Source organism: Anthonomus grandis, chromosome 3 (genome assembly GCF_022605725.1).
Source record: "Anthonomus grandis grandis chromosome 3, icAntGran1.3, whole genome shotgun sequence".
Taxonomy (NCBI): domain Eukaryota; kingdom Metazoa; phylum Arthropoda; class Insecta; order Coleoptera; family Curculionidae; genus Anthonomus; species Anthonomus grandis.
The window spans coordinates 32453270-32467734 of NC_065548.1; the positions used below are offsets into that span (position 1 = coordinate 32453270).

The following is a 14465-nucleotide window of genomic DNA, read 5'->3' on the forward strand; positions in this document are numbered from 1 at the left end:
ACATTTTCTATTTCTCTTAAAAATAGCTGATCAAAAGAAGTTAAAACAATATATTGCTCAGCGCGATATTGAAATAACAAAAATGACAGAATTGCTTAAAGTAGCACAAGCAGCGCTAAGAGATCCTTCTCAGCACTCCATTTTTAAGGGTAGGTACAAGTTGATTGATGATATATATGATAATTTTATGAAAATTCATAACAACATAATTGTATTAATTTCTGGACAGGAAAATTGTAAATTGGATAATCAAAAAGAAATTTTAGTGAATTTTGATAAAACTTATTTTGAAATTCAATATTTTCTACACATTTTGAAGAAAATAATGGTACTCAAATTCAAACTCAATCAAAATATAATAACGCCAAACTTCCTAAAATTTCTGTACCTGTATGTGATGGAGATTTGAAAACATGGCAGAACTTTATCGATATGTACGACTCTTTGATTCACAATAATGACTCTATCACTAATATTGAAAAGTTTAAATATTTGGATAGTTATTTAAAAGACGCTATTCTCTCGTTAAATGTACACCATTGACAAGCCAAAATTATATAGTTGCCTATAATGAATTAAAAGCTAGGTATGATAATAAGCGTTTGATTGCACATACTCACTGGCTCTCTATTCAATCAACTGTTCGAATTCCTCAGCTAGATACCTCTGCTCCTTTACGATTATTAGTGGATAGTTTTATGGAAAATATCTCAGTTTTGGAAAATTTAGATTACCCTGTCAAGTTCTGGGATTTTATTTTATTTAATATGTTAATGGATCGATAGGATCAAGGTTCAGAAGTATTGACAAATGATATTTTTGTTGATGATATTCTCTCAGGAGGAAACTCTTTGCAAGATGCTTTAAAGTTGCAAAACGAGCTTATATTAATTCTTAGGTCTTCTGGTTTTGAATTACAAAAATGGGCCAGTAACCATCCCGATCTTCTCTCGCACTTACTTCCTGTTCCAGGCTATTCGATCCTTTCATTTAACTCAAGTGATGACTCTACTCTAAAAATTTTAAGACTCTCATGGAATTTCAACTTTGATTGTTTTACATTCAAAATTTGTATGTGATATAGTTTGCACTAAGAGACACTTACTATCAGAACTTGCAAAAATATTTGATCCTCTGGGATTTTTGTCTCCAGTGACAATATCTAAAGACTTTAATTCAAAGGCTTTGGAGTAGCAGGTGTGATTGGGATTCCCAGCCTCCTAAAAATATTATTGATACCTGGACTAAAATAAGAATGCAACTTAATAATTTATCTCAATTAAAAATTCCTCGACGAATAATTGAAAATGATTTAGTCTCATCTCAATTGCACGGATTTTGCAATTCTAGTCAGGACGCATATTGTGCAGTAGTATACTTACGAAATTTATAAAAAGATGGCTCAATAAAAACCAATTTTTTTATTTCAAAATCAAAGGTATGCCCTTTAAGAAGAATTTCTCTTCCCCGCTTAGAGTTATGCGCGGCCGTATTACTCTCCAAATTGGTAACTTATGTTTTGGGAGTTTTCTCTAATAAAATTAAAATTAATGAGATTTTTGCTTGGACAGATTCAACAATTGTTTTGTGTTGGATAAAAAGTAAGCCACGAAAATGGAAAGAATCAATTTTTCCCTCTAAATGGCATCATGTTATTTCAGAGGATAACCCTGCTGACCCAGGTTCCAGAGGTCTTTTTCCCTTGGATTTACTTACTAATAACTTATAGCGGGCGGGGCCCCCTTGGCTTACTCAACCTCATTCTAATTGGCCAACAAGCAATTTTGAACTTTTCAAACCCTCCAAAAAATATCGCATTCAATGCTTATCATCATTTGAGACTTCTTCTTTGCACTAATAATTAATCGATTTTCTTCTCTGACAAAGATTCAAATCACTGTTTGTTACTTAACCCTTTGGGACCCAATTTTATTTTTAATGATTTTAAGGATATTTTTGCGAGTTATGGTATTTTAAGAGATCATTTGACAATATATACTAGTTAAAATTAAAAAAAAATATACAGGGAGAGCAAAAAATTGTGACAAATATATCCCAGCGGGATTTTTAGGTGGGTTATAAATATCCCTAGGGGCCAAAAAAAACACATTTTTGTATTTCAAAATTTTAATTTTTTTTATTCACAAAAAGACAACCCGCAAAGGTAAGTATTTTAGGACGAATGATAAAGCGCAAAACAATGCTTGCACAACCCTACATCGCACATTGCACAAATAGTAGTGGTTCTACGTTCTTTTTTCTGAAGAGCGCAACGAGCACATCTTCGCCGTTTCGATGTTTCTATTGGAAGGTGATTACCCACATTTTTCATTACTTTTGATCTCTTTGATGGCCTTCCAGAACTGTTTCTTCGCAGTTGACTGAAGTGTGCTGTTGTCGTTCTTCGATTAGGTCCTCTGATAAGGTAAATAAAAATTCCAGTAAGGGTATCTTTTTTTGGGTACGACGTAAGTCATTATATATTACCCAGCTGTTAACAACAGCAATCATCAAAAGTCGATAAAATACTTTTTTCCACCATTTGCATGATTTTCTGCCAAAGTCATACACACCACTCATCTGATCAGCCAGATCCACACCACCCATGATTTCAGTGTAGTATGCAATAGCAGTGGGACCTGGTACGTCAACTCTCTGCCCAGTCTTGTCTTTTATCTTCACACAGGTCATATCCGGGGTATGGCAGTTACTCAAAAGAATAACCTGCTTTGTATCTTGCCATTTGATTGCAATAGAGTTTGTTTGATTTGATAAAAACTCGCATTCACCTCTAGATATTTTTCGTTTATCGATTAATTTTTTTGGCATGTCTTTTCTTGTAATAATGGCTGTTCCTACAGCTGGGTATTGAAGGGAATCCATCAAACGAACTGATGTAAAAAATCGATTAAAGACCAGAACTACGTTTGGATTTTGTATAGTTTCACATAATTTTTTTTTTAACAGTTTCGCCCAAAGTTTCGCTCCTTTCAACGTCGTCCTTGCCTCAATATACATTTGCATGGTATGTATATCCTGTTTTGGCATCACATCTAGACCATAATTGTATGCCTCTTTTCACAGGTTTTTGTGACATATATTGTTTCAGTGAAGATCTTCCTTTGAAGCCCACCATGCTCTCGTCAATACTTTAACGTACTGTCGGATCGATATTTCTGAAACGAATATTTGAAGCAAGATAGAAGCTCTTGTACATAGTAAATCTTACTGGCCCCTTCTGGCTTGAATGGATCATTGAAATAAAGCTTGGATAGTAAAAACAAACACCTGTTTTTGGATATGGCCGATTTGATGGCCTTGTTTCCCAAAGATGGATGCGATGACCAGTAGTGGCGAAGTTTTGGCACCTTATTGAAACACATAACTAATGTGCAGCCAATAGTAATCATAATCTCCCCTGCATCAGTGAAAGTCGCCTGCTTTTTTTAATTTTCTTTGTAAATTTTGATTCGCTGGTTTGTAGACTCAGCAATAAAAGTAAATAAACTCCGAGGACAAATTTTAGTGAATATGTTCAGCGGGGAGGCATTTGCAGCAATTGAAGAATGTACGATACATTGACTTTCATTTAAAATGCTAAGTCTTGGGACATATGTATTTGTAGGTAATGACCAAATTATATTACCAGTTGTAACAGGAGTTTCAGCCTCTTGATCTGAATTTTCAGCAGAAATAACGCCGTCGTTGGGTTGGGTTAGGTTCTCGTTTGCATCACTTTCAATGTCTCTACTATCTTCGTCTGAAGTATCCGAGGGCTGATACAACTCGTCGGACTCCTCACTATTATGGAATGGGTCTTCTTCTGAGGAAGAGTCTTCATATGGGGATTGCACCTCTTCTCCAAATGACAACTCTTCTAAATTGACACAAAAAATCATCAAAATACTTTGCTATTATACAGTGCTTTCATTTTAAAACGATCCACCCTTAATAACTTTCTTAAAAAAAAAAAAAAAAAAAAAAAACACGACAAATTAGATATACAGGGGGACGTTTAATTATGCATTTACTAAAGTTCTGTCAATCACCTCCTCACCTCCAGCTAACCTCACTTTAATATGTCAATGGGAACCCCATCGTGTGATACATCATAGTAAGCAGCGTAAAATTCTCTATTCAACGGTGCCAAAAAAATGAAATCGGTAAATGTGTAAGCAAATAGTTAGCGAAAATGTCTAGAAATAATGAATATTTCATTTATGCCAAACTTTTGTGTTTTAAATGAATACTTTTAGTGTGGTACCTACATCATTTTAAAATTCTTACATTTTTTATAATAGATCATAAAAAAATACAAGCAATTTAGAAGTTAAAATGTGTGGTAACAAACAGTCCATTTAGTTCAAGCAAATTATTTATTTTTTTAAGTAGAGAATGTGCACCGTTATTTGTGAGAAAAAAGAGTGTCGGCGCAGTCGGTAGGATAGGCTAAAAAAGTTCGTGTCGAAAGTAGGAGAATACAAAAGTATACCGAAAAAACCGTCCGATCGTTTGTTTTAACAATTAAAAACAAGCCTATCGAATCAACGAGGTATCCATAAGACGAGTCAACTAAGAATTAACTCACGACTAGGGGACCGTGAACAAGCATCGTCCAGAGCCCTATTAGTACGGACAACGGGACTACATCGCCTAGAGTCCATAGCTTAAGAACTGACCAGGGGACCGTGAACAGAATCGTCCAGAGCCCTATTGGCACGGAAGGAGGACAAAAATCGCCAAATTCCATAATTAAGAATCCATGTTAAAAGCACTGTTACTTTCATTGTAAGTAATCCTTTATTTTTACCAAATATCCTTATTTATTGATTTATTAATATAATATCTGATTTGAATTTTATATATTTATTTCTATTTAATATTTAACTCCAAAAAACTGGAAGATACTTATTTAGATAGCTTAGTAGAACTTTTTGATAGTCTAAAATTAAAATCTTTTAAAATGGCACAACCAAATTATCAATTGATACGTTATCAAGCTGATAATATTCCAAGCTATGATGGAAATTCAAAAACTTTAAATAGATTTATTTCTTCATGTGAACACTTTCTTACTAATCATCAAAATCGTACAGAACCTAATCACCCTATTAACATTTGCCTTTTTGACACAATAATAGGAAAACTAATAGGCAGAGCAGCTGAATTAGTAGCTCCTCGAACAGAATTAGATTCTTGGCAGAAAATTAAAAATGTTCTCATAGTTACCCTTTCAGATCAAAGATCAGAAGATTGTTTAGTTCAAGATATAGTTAACATGAAAATGGATAGAAATGAAAATCCAGCTTCTTTTGGACAAAAATTACAAGATGCTAGATCTTTATTGTTTACTAAAATTAATAGCTCTAATACAACAGCAGAAATAAAATTACTAAAAATTACTCAATATGATGATTTATGTCTAAAAACTTTTATAAATAATCTTAATTATCATATGCAATTAATAGTTAGATTAAAAAACCCAGACTCTTTAGAACAAGCACTTTTATTCGTTAAAGCAGAAGAAAACTTTTTACAATTTAAAAATAGAGCAAATAATTTAAATATTAATAGTAATCAACATAAAAATAATAATAATCCTTCAAACTCTCAAAATAAAATTAATAAACCAGTTATTTTACCTTTAAGCTATAATGATTCTTTTAATCGTTTAGCTAGAAACATGAATAATTATAATAATTATCAAAGATTTAATAATCAAAATAATAACTTTAGACAGCCAAACTCTATGCAATATCGACAACAACAAAATAGATTTATACCTAATACAATGTATCAACATCAAAATAATAATTTTAGAACATTTAATAATAATAACAGAAATGATATCCCTGAACCAATGGATACATCCTCTTCAAATTCTAGAATACGATCTATTCAAAGACCAAATTAAATTTCCAATCATAATGTCGAATTAAATGAGGAAGAATTGTCACAAAATAATGACCAAATAATTTATGACCCATTCAAGAATTATGACCCTAATTTTGACTATAATCAATATTTCTTTGAAAAACATTCCCAAGAAAATTTAAATGAGAATAATATAATAAATGATCAAGATAATGATGAACATGAAAATTTTTCGTTGGTCCTGAACTCCAAAGAACAGATATAGTATTTCTTAATACTCACATAGCTACTAATTTACCAATACTAAATATACCAGAATTAAACGCAACTTTTTTAATAGATACTGGCAGTGGTAAAAGTTTTATCAAACCCTCAATTGCTTATAATATTTATCCAAATAATATCTTTAATGAATATTTTACAGTTAAAACTGCACATGGAACTTCAATTCATCATGAAGTGGTTGATATTCCAATTTTCCCATGTTTCAATATTAACAAAAATCATAAATTTTATTTATTTAATTTTTCAGAAAAATTCGATGGTTTACTAGGTATAGATTTCTTTATGGATATAAATGCCATAATTAATTTTAAAAATTCAACCTTAGAAACACCCACTGTAACCTTGCCTTTAAAATTCGATACAGCAAACAAAGCAGATAACCCTAAACGCGTCCTTGCAGATACAACAAAATTCATTATCTTACAACCTCGAATGTCGCAAAAGGTTAAATTACCAGTGAATCAAAAAGATGGCATAGGCATATTAAGTCATAAAAATTTTAATGGAGCAGAAATGCCAGAAGCTCTTGTTACAGTCGAAAATTATTATACAACAACAATTATAACCAATACACAAGAATAGAATTTCCTATTAAATTAGAAGTTTCAAAACCTTTTAACGTTGATATTATTAAAGAAACAGAAAACAATTTTATTGAAAAAATGGAAACCTACTTAACAATTAATCTTGAAATTGATAATAAATTAAAAGCTAATTTAAAAAATTTAAGATTAAATCATTGTAATCAAGAAGAATATAATGCAATTCGTAAACTCTGTTATGAATATAGAGATATTTTCTATTCAGAAGATATACCTTTAACATTTACTAATCAAGTTAAACATAAAATGAACCTTACTGATGATTCACCAATTTTTACTAAAAGTTATAGATATCCAGAAATTCATAAAACAGAAGTTAAAACACAAAATAATAAAATGTTAAACAATAACATAATTCAACACTCAAATTCGCCCTATTCTAGTCCAATATGGATAGTACCAAAAAAATTAGATGCAAGTGGTAAAAAGAACTGGAGAATAGTTATTGATTATCGGAAATTAAATTTAAAAACCATTGATGATAAATTTCCACTCCCTAACATTTCTGATATTCTTGATAAGTTAGGTAAAGCACAATATTTCACTACATTAGATCTCGCAAATGGATTTCATCAAATTGAAATGAATCCTAATGATATTCATAAAACTGCATTTTCAACTGACACTGGATATTTTAAATTCAAAAGAATGCCTTTTGGATTAAAAAATTCACCAGCAACATTTCAACGTGTAATGAACAATGTTTTAAGAGGTTTACAAAACGAAATCTGTTGTGTATATTTAGATGATGTTATAATATATAGTACTTCGTTACAGGAACGTATTAAAAGGATAAAATTAATTTTTGAACGATTTAGACAATCAAATTTTAAAATACAACTTGATAAATCAGAATTTTTACGTACTGAAGTTAATTATTTAGGACATTTAATTACTCAAGATGGTGTTAAACCTAATGAAGACAAAATCAAAGCTGTAAAAAACTTTCCAATCCCCAAAACCCAAAAAGAAATTAAATCATTCTTAGGACTAGCCGGTTATTACCGCAGATCCATTAAAGACTTTGCTAAAATCTCCAAACCCTTAACATTATGTTTAAAGAAAAACGCTCAAGTAAAACATACACCTTCTTTTCTACAATCTTTTAATCACTTAAAAAATTTACTAATTAATGCACCAATCTTAAAATATCCAGATTTTACTAAATCATTTGTATTAACTACTGACGCATCAAATTATGCTATTGGCGCAGTATTATCTCAAGATATACCCCCAAATGATCATCCTGTAGCAGATGCATCAAGAACTCTAAACGAAACTGAACAAAAGTATTCAACCATAGAGAAAGAATTATTAGCCATTATATGGGCTTGTAAATATTTTCGACCTTATCTTTATGGAAAGAAATTTACTATCTATACTGATCATAGACCTCTAGTATGGTTATTTAATTTAAAAGAACCCAACTCTAAACTTATGAGATGGAGATTAAAATTAGAAGAATATGAATATGAAATTATTTATAAAAATGGTAAGCAAAATACAAACGCTGGTGCATTATCTCAAATTCAAATTAATGCTTTAGAAACACAATCTCTTTACAATAATCCTGGAGAAATTTCAGATGATATCGACGAATTCTTGCAAAATCTTGGTACAGAAAACTTTAATCCAAATGAACTAAATGATGAAGATATTTCTAAAACCTTAAAAGAATTAGAAGAACTCCCTTCAACTTCAAGGAGAAGTCCAAAAATTAAAATACTTCAAAATATCCAATTAAGACCTCCTGATAACGATTATACTTCTAATACTATTCATAGTACAAATGTCAATGAAACTTTAAAAGAAATTCCTCTATTAGATGAGATAATTAGTAATAAAAATAATCAGTTTATTGTAAAAAAATCTCCATATCATGCATACGTAAAATGCGAATCTGAAAATTTTGATGATAAAAAAATTATTTATGCAACAATTCCTGCTAATGAACATGCTATTTTCAATGTTATTAGAGACTATATGTCAAATAAAACTAACTATGTATACTTTTTATCACAAGACTTACGTCCACTTTTCCAACAAGTTTTAAGTAACCATTTTAATGAATTAAAATTAGTTGAATCTAACAAACTAATAAATAACGTTAAACCTGATGAAAGAAATCAAATTATTCAATTTTCTCATGAAGGCAAAACCAATCATCGTGGAATTCAAGAAACTCTAACTTGAATAAAATTAAGCTACTATTGGAAATCAATGAAAAATGATATTGTAAAATATATTGACAATTGTGAAATTTGTCAAAGATCCAAATATAATAGAAGACCACCAAATGTTCCATTACTAATTACTGAAACTCCTTCAAAACCATTTGAAATCATTCATATAGATACCCTTTTAATAGGAAATGAAAAATTCCTCGTTTTAGTTGATAAATTTTCAAAATATGGTCAAGCCTTACCCTATTTTGGAACAGCTATTTCAGTAGTTCAAACTTTATTACAATATTTTTCATTCTGTGGTATCCCTAAGACAATTATTTCAGATAATGGATCTGAATTTAAAAATCAAACTGTAAAAGAATTATTAGAATCACATAATATTAAAATACATTTTATAGATTAAATTCAACTCTAATCGAACATATTAGAATTTTGAAAGAAAAAGACAAAAATGAAGACATTGTATCTTTAATGCCATATGCAGTTATTGCTTATAATAGTACCATACATTCTAGTACAAATTTTACACCATTCGAATTAATTCTAGGACATACAGATACGCAAGATCCTATGAAATTAATGCCCGCACATATTTATTCAGAATATATAAACTCACATCGAATTAAAACTAATACATTATATCAAAAAATAAAAAATGACACAATTAACCTAAAAGAAAAATTAATAGAAAAACATAACAAAAACCGAAAATCTGAAAATCCACAGGTAGGATGTCAAGTATATAAAAAACAAGAAAAAAGAGTTGGTAAACTTAAACCAAGATTTAAAGGTCCATTTTTATTAACACAAATTTTAGAAAATAATAAAATTGAAATTCAAAATCCAAATAATAATAGAAAAGAAGTTATTCACAAACGAAGTTAAAATAATGCCCCTTGTTGCAGATGGATCGGAGTAAAATTCCATGATTTAAATGATAATCCTGGACTACTACCATATAAATTAGGTACAACAAAATTAATCACTAATTATTGGTCCTTAATTCAAATTCAAGATTTAACCCCTATTATAAAAGAATTTAATACTTTAAAAAATTATGCAAACATTTTAATTAATGCTTTAAATACTGATTTCATTTATATGAGAGAATATGAAAATACACTGTTACTATTATTCGCTTATGAAAAACGAATTCAAAATAGCATTAGACAAAGTAACCCAAATATACATATTGAAAAACAAAAACGAGGTATTTTCAACCCTCTTGGCTCTTTAATCAAAGTAATCACTGGAAATCTTGATCAAAATGATGCAGAAAAATATGATAATTTAATAAATCAATTAAAAGAAAATCAAAACAAATTAAAAGAAGCTTCAATTAATCAAGCAACCTTATTAGAAAAATCAATAAATGAATTTCAAAACGTCATATCAAATGTTTCTGCAAATCAATATATATTAAAAAGTCGTATTTTACAATTAGAAAGGACAATTAAAGAAGTAGCACTTAACCAAACAAACAGTAATCAATATCTTGGATTACATTTAATAATTGATACCAATGATATATCAAATAATTTATGATATAATTGAAAAAACAGGAGTAGCTATATCTTTTGCTAAACTGAACACACTACATAATTCAATCATTAATCCAATTGAATTTAAATGAATTTAAAAATCAATTGACAATTGATAGTTTGCCAATACCAGTTAATATTGAAAATATTTTAAATTTTGAAAAAATCATTGAAATTAAATCTTATTCAAAAGGCGCAATTATCACCTTTATATTAGAATTACCATTGGTCGAATCAGATGTTTATCATTATTATCAATTGTATCCTTTACCTATTCCTGATCGCCAAAATCAATTTTTCCTAAACTTACCCCAAAAACCATTCCTTGCGCTTAGTGATAGAAAGTATTCTTATATGGATAAATTGTGTACAGAGTTACAACCCTATGAGTATTTATGTAAAGACACTCAGGCTGCTTATATTAGCAAAGATCCTCCTTGTGCTGTTCAGCTAATTAAATATCAACAAAATGCTACAACATGTCGCCCTTTCTGCATAGAACTTCAAGATGTTCAAGTAACCAGAATTATGGATGGAAAATGGTTAATAACTGTTCCAGATAAATTAATTGTTCCAGTATCATGCCCAAATTCCAAAGACAATGTATTACTTTATGGTTCTTACTTAATAGAAGCTACTAATGAATGCATTATCCAAATTAAGTCATTCATCCTAAAAACTTATCAAGCCAAGTCAACTCAATTATGACGATGTATCACTTCCAAAGCTAAATTTAAGCTTTCACTTTCACGATAAAGGAAAAATATCCAACCTCCCTACATTGGATTTAAATACAATAAATCTTGAAGAAACAAAGAAGCTTTCTACAGCAACTCAAGAACAAAAAAGATATTTAAAAGAATCAATTAGCTTTTGGACTATTTTACTGTATTTAATAATTATTTTGATATGTATTTTCTTTATAGGAAAATCATTATTTGTATTTTTACAAAAGAATAAACAGAAACCTAAAATTAATGAAAATGAAATAATTGTATAAATATTGTTAATTTTATATTATATTTGTATCCTTTAGGTTTTATAAAATCACACCCTAAAGGGTATGCTTTTCTCTAAGGGTGGAGGAGTTATGTATCCCCATTCTACTTATTATGCATTTATTTAGCTTAGCTAGCATTAGTATTTTTCTATTGTTTATTCACTATTATAAATAGATGTAAATTAAGATTAGAGTTAGTTCTTTCGGTAAAGTTGATTGTTAAACTACTTAATAAAATTATTTTTTAAAAAGAGTTTTCGTCTTATCGACCACGTAATTAGTCTTATAACTTTATATGTATGTGTATTTATTTCAAATATATTTTTTGCGAAACCTACCTAATAGGTACAAAAAAACACTGCAATACCTTACATTTTTAAGGCGTTTAAAAAGCAGGCGATTTATTATTGTTAAAACTGTCAGTCTGACGCGCAAATTTTTCAATTTTAGTTAAAACAGTGAGTTAATAAAATGGCGTATACGCTAGCCAAAAGAATAGAAATAATTTTCCTTTATGGAGCTCAAGATCGGTGTGCTCGCAGAACCGCGAGAGCATTTAATGAAAGGTATCAAGATAAAAACGTGAGCCATAAATAAAAAAATTAATAGAAAAACATAACAAAAACCGAAAATCTGAAAATCCACAGGTAGGATGTCAAGTATATAAAAAACAAGAAAAAAGAGTTGGTAAACTTAAACCAAGATTTAAAGGTCCATTTTTATTAACACAAATTTTAGAAAATAATAAAATTGAAATTCAAAATCCAAATAATAATAGAAAAGAAGTTATTCACAAACGAAGTTAAAATAATGCCCCTTGTTGCAGATGGATCGGAGTAAAATTCCATGATTTAAATGATAATCCTGGACTACTACCATATAAATTAGGTACAACAAAATTAATCACTAATTATTGGTCCTTAATTCAAATTCAAGATTTAACCCCTATTATAAAAGAATTTAATACTTTAAAAAATTATGCAAACATTTTAATTAATGCTTTAAATACTGATTTCATTTATATGAGAGAATATGAAAATACACTGTTACTATTATTCGCTTATGAAAAACGAATTCAAAATAGCATTAGACAAAGTAACCCAAATATACATATTGAAAAACAAAAACGAGGTATTTTCAACCCTCTTGGCTCTTTAATCAAAGTAATCACTGGAAATCTTGATCAAAATGATGCAGAAAAATATGATAATTTAATAAATCAATTAAAAGAAAATCAAAACAAATTAAAAGAAGCTTCAATTAATCAAGCAACCTTATTAGAAAAATCAATAAATGAATTTCAAAACGTCATATCAAATGTTTCTGCAAATCAATATATATTAAAAAGTCGTATTTTACAATTAGAAAGGACAATTAAAGAAGTAGCACTTAACCAAACAAACAGTAATCAATATCTTGGATTACATTTAATAATTGATACCAATGATATATCAAATAATTTATGATATAATTGAAAAAACAGGAGTAGCTATATCTTTTGCTAAACTGAACACACTACATAATTCAATCATTAATCCAATTGAATTTAAATGAATTTAAAAATCAATTGACAATTGATAGTTTGCCAATACCAGTTAATATTGAAAATATTTTAAATTTTGAAAAAATCATTGAAATTAAATCTTATTCAAAAGGCGCAATTATCACCTTTATATTAGAATTACCATTGGTCGAATCAGATGTTTATCATTATTATCAATTGTATCCTTTACCTATTCCTGATCGCCAAAATCAATTTTTCCTAAACTTACCCCAAAAACCATTCCTTGCGCTTAGTGATAGAAAGTATTCTTATATGGATAAATTGTGTACAGAGTTACAACCCTATGAGTATTTATGTAAAGACACTCAGGCTGCTTATATTAGCAAAGATCCTCCTTGTGCTGTTCAGCTAGTTAAATATCAACAAAATGCTACAACATGTCGCCCTTTCTGCATAGAACTTCAAGATGTTCAAGTAACCAGAATTATGGATGGAAAATGGTTAATAACTGTTCCAGATAAATTAATTGTTCCAGTATCATGCCCAAATTCCAAAGACAATGTATTACTTTATGGTTCTTACTTAATAGAAGCTACTAATGAATGCATTATCCAAATTAAGTCATTCATCCTAAAAACTTATCAAGCCAAGTCAACTCAATTATGACGATGTATCAAAGCTAAATTTAAGCTTTCACTTTCACGATAAAGGAAAAATATCCAACCTCCCTACATTGGATTTAAATACAATAAATCTTGAAGAAACAAAGAAGCTTTCTACAGCAACTCAAGAACAAAAAAGATATTTAAAAGAATCAATTAGCTTTTGGACTATTTTACTGTATTTAATAATTATTTTGATATGTATTTTCTTTATAGGAAAATCATTATTTGTATTTTTACAAAAGAATAAACAGAAACCTAAAATTAATGAAAATGAAATAATTGTATAAATATTGTTAATTTTATATTATATTTGTATCCTTTAGGTTTTATAAAATCACACCCTAAAGGGTATGCTTTTCTCTAAGGGTGGAGGAGTTATGTATCCCCATTCTACTTATTATGCATTTATTTAGCTTAGCTAGCATTAGTATTTTTCTATTGTTTATTCACTATTATAAATAGATGTAAATTAAGATTAGAGTTAGTTCTTTCGGTAAAGTTGATTGTTAAACTACTTAATAAAATTATTTTTTAAAAAGAGTTTTCGTCTTATCGACCACGTAATTAGTCTTATAACTTTATATGTATGTGTATTTATTTCAAATATATTTTTTGCGAAACCTACCTAATAGGTACAAAAAAACACTGCAATACCTTACATTTTTAAGGCGTTTAAAAAGCAGGCGATTTATTATTGTTAAAACTGTCAGTCTGACGCGCAAATTTTTCAATTTTAGTTAAAACAGTGAGTTAATAAAATGGCGTATACGCTAGCCAAAAGAATAGAAATAATTTTCCTTTATGGAGC

General features: G+C 29.1%; 1 protein-coding gene across 1 annotated transcript in view; it reads right to left on the reverse strand.

The window, feature by feature from the left end:
* LOC126734395 (protein O-mannosyl-transferase 2) overlaps positions 1 to 14465 on the reverse strand; it is a 101401-nt gene that overhangs the window by 27385 nt on the left and 59551 nt on the right. The window lies entirely within an intron of this gene.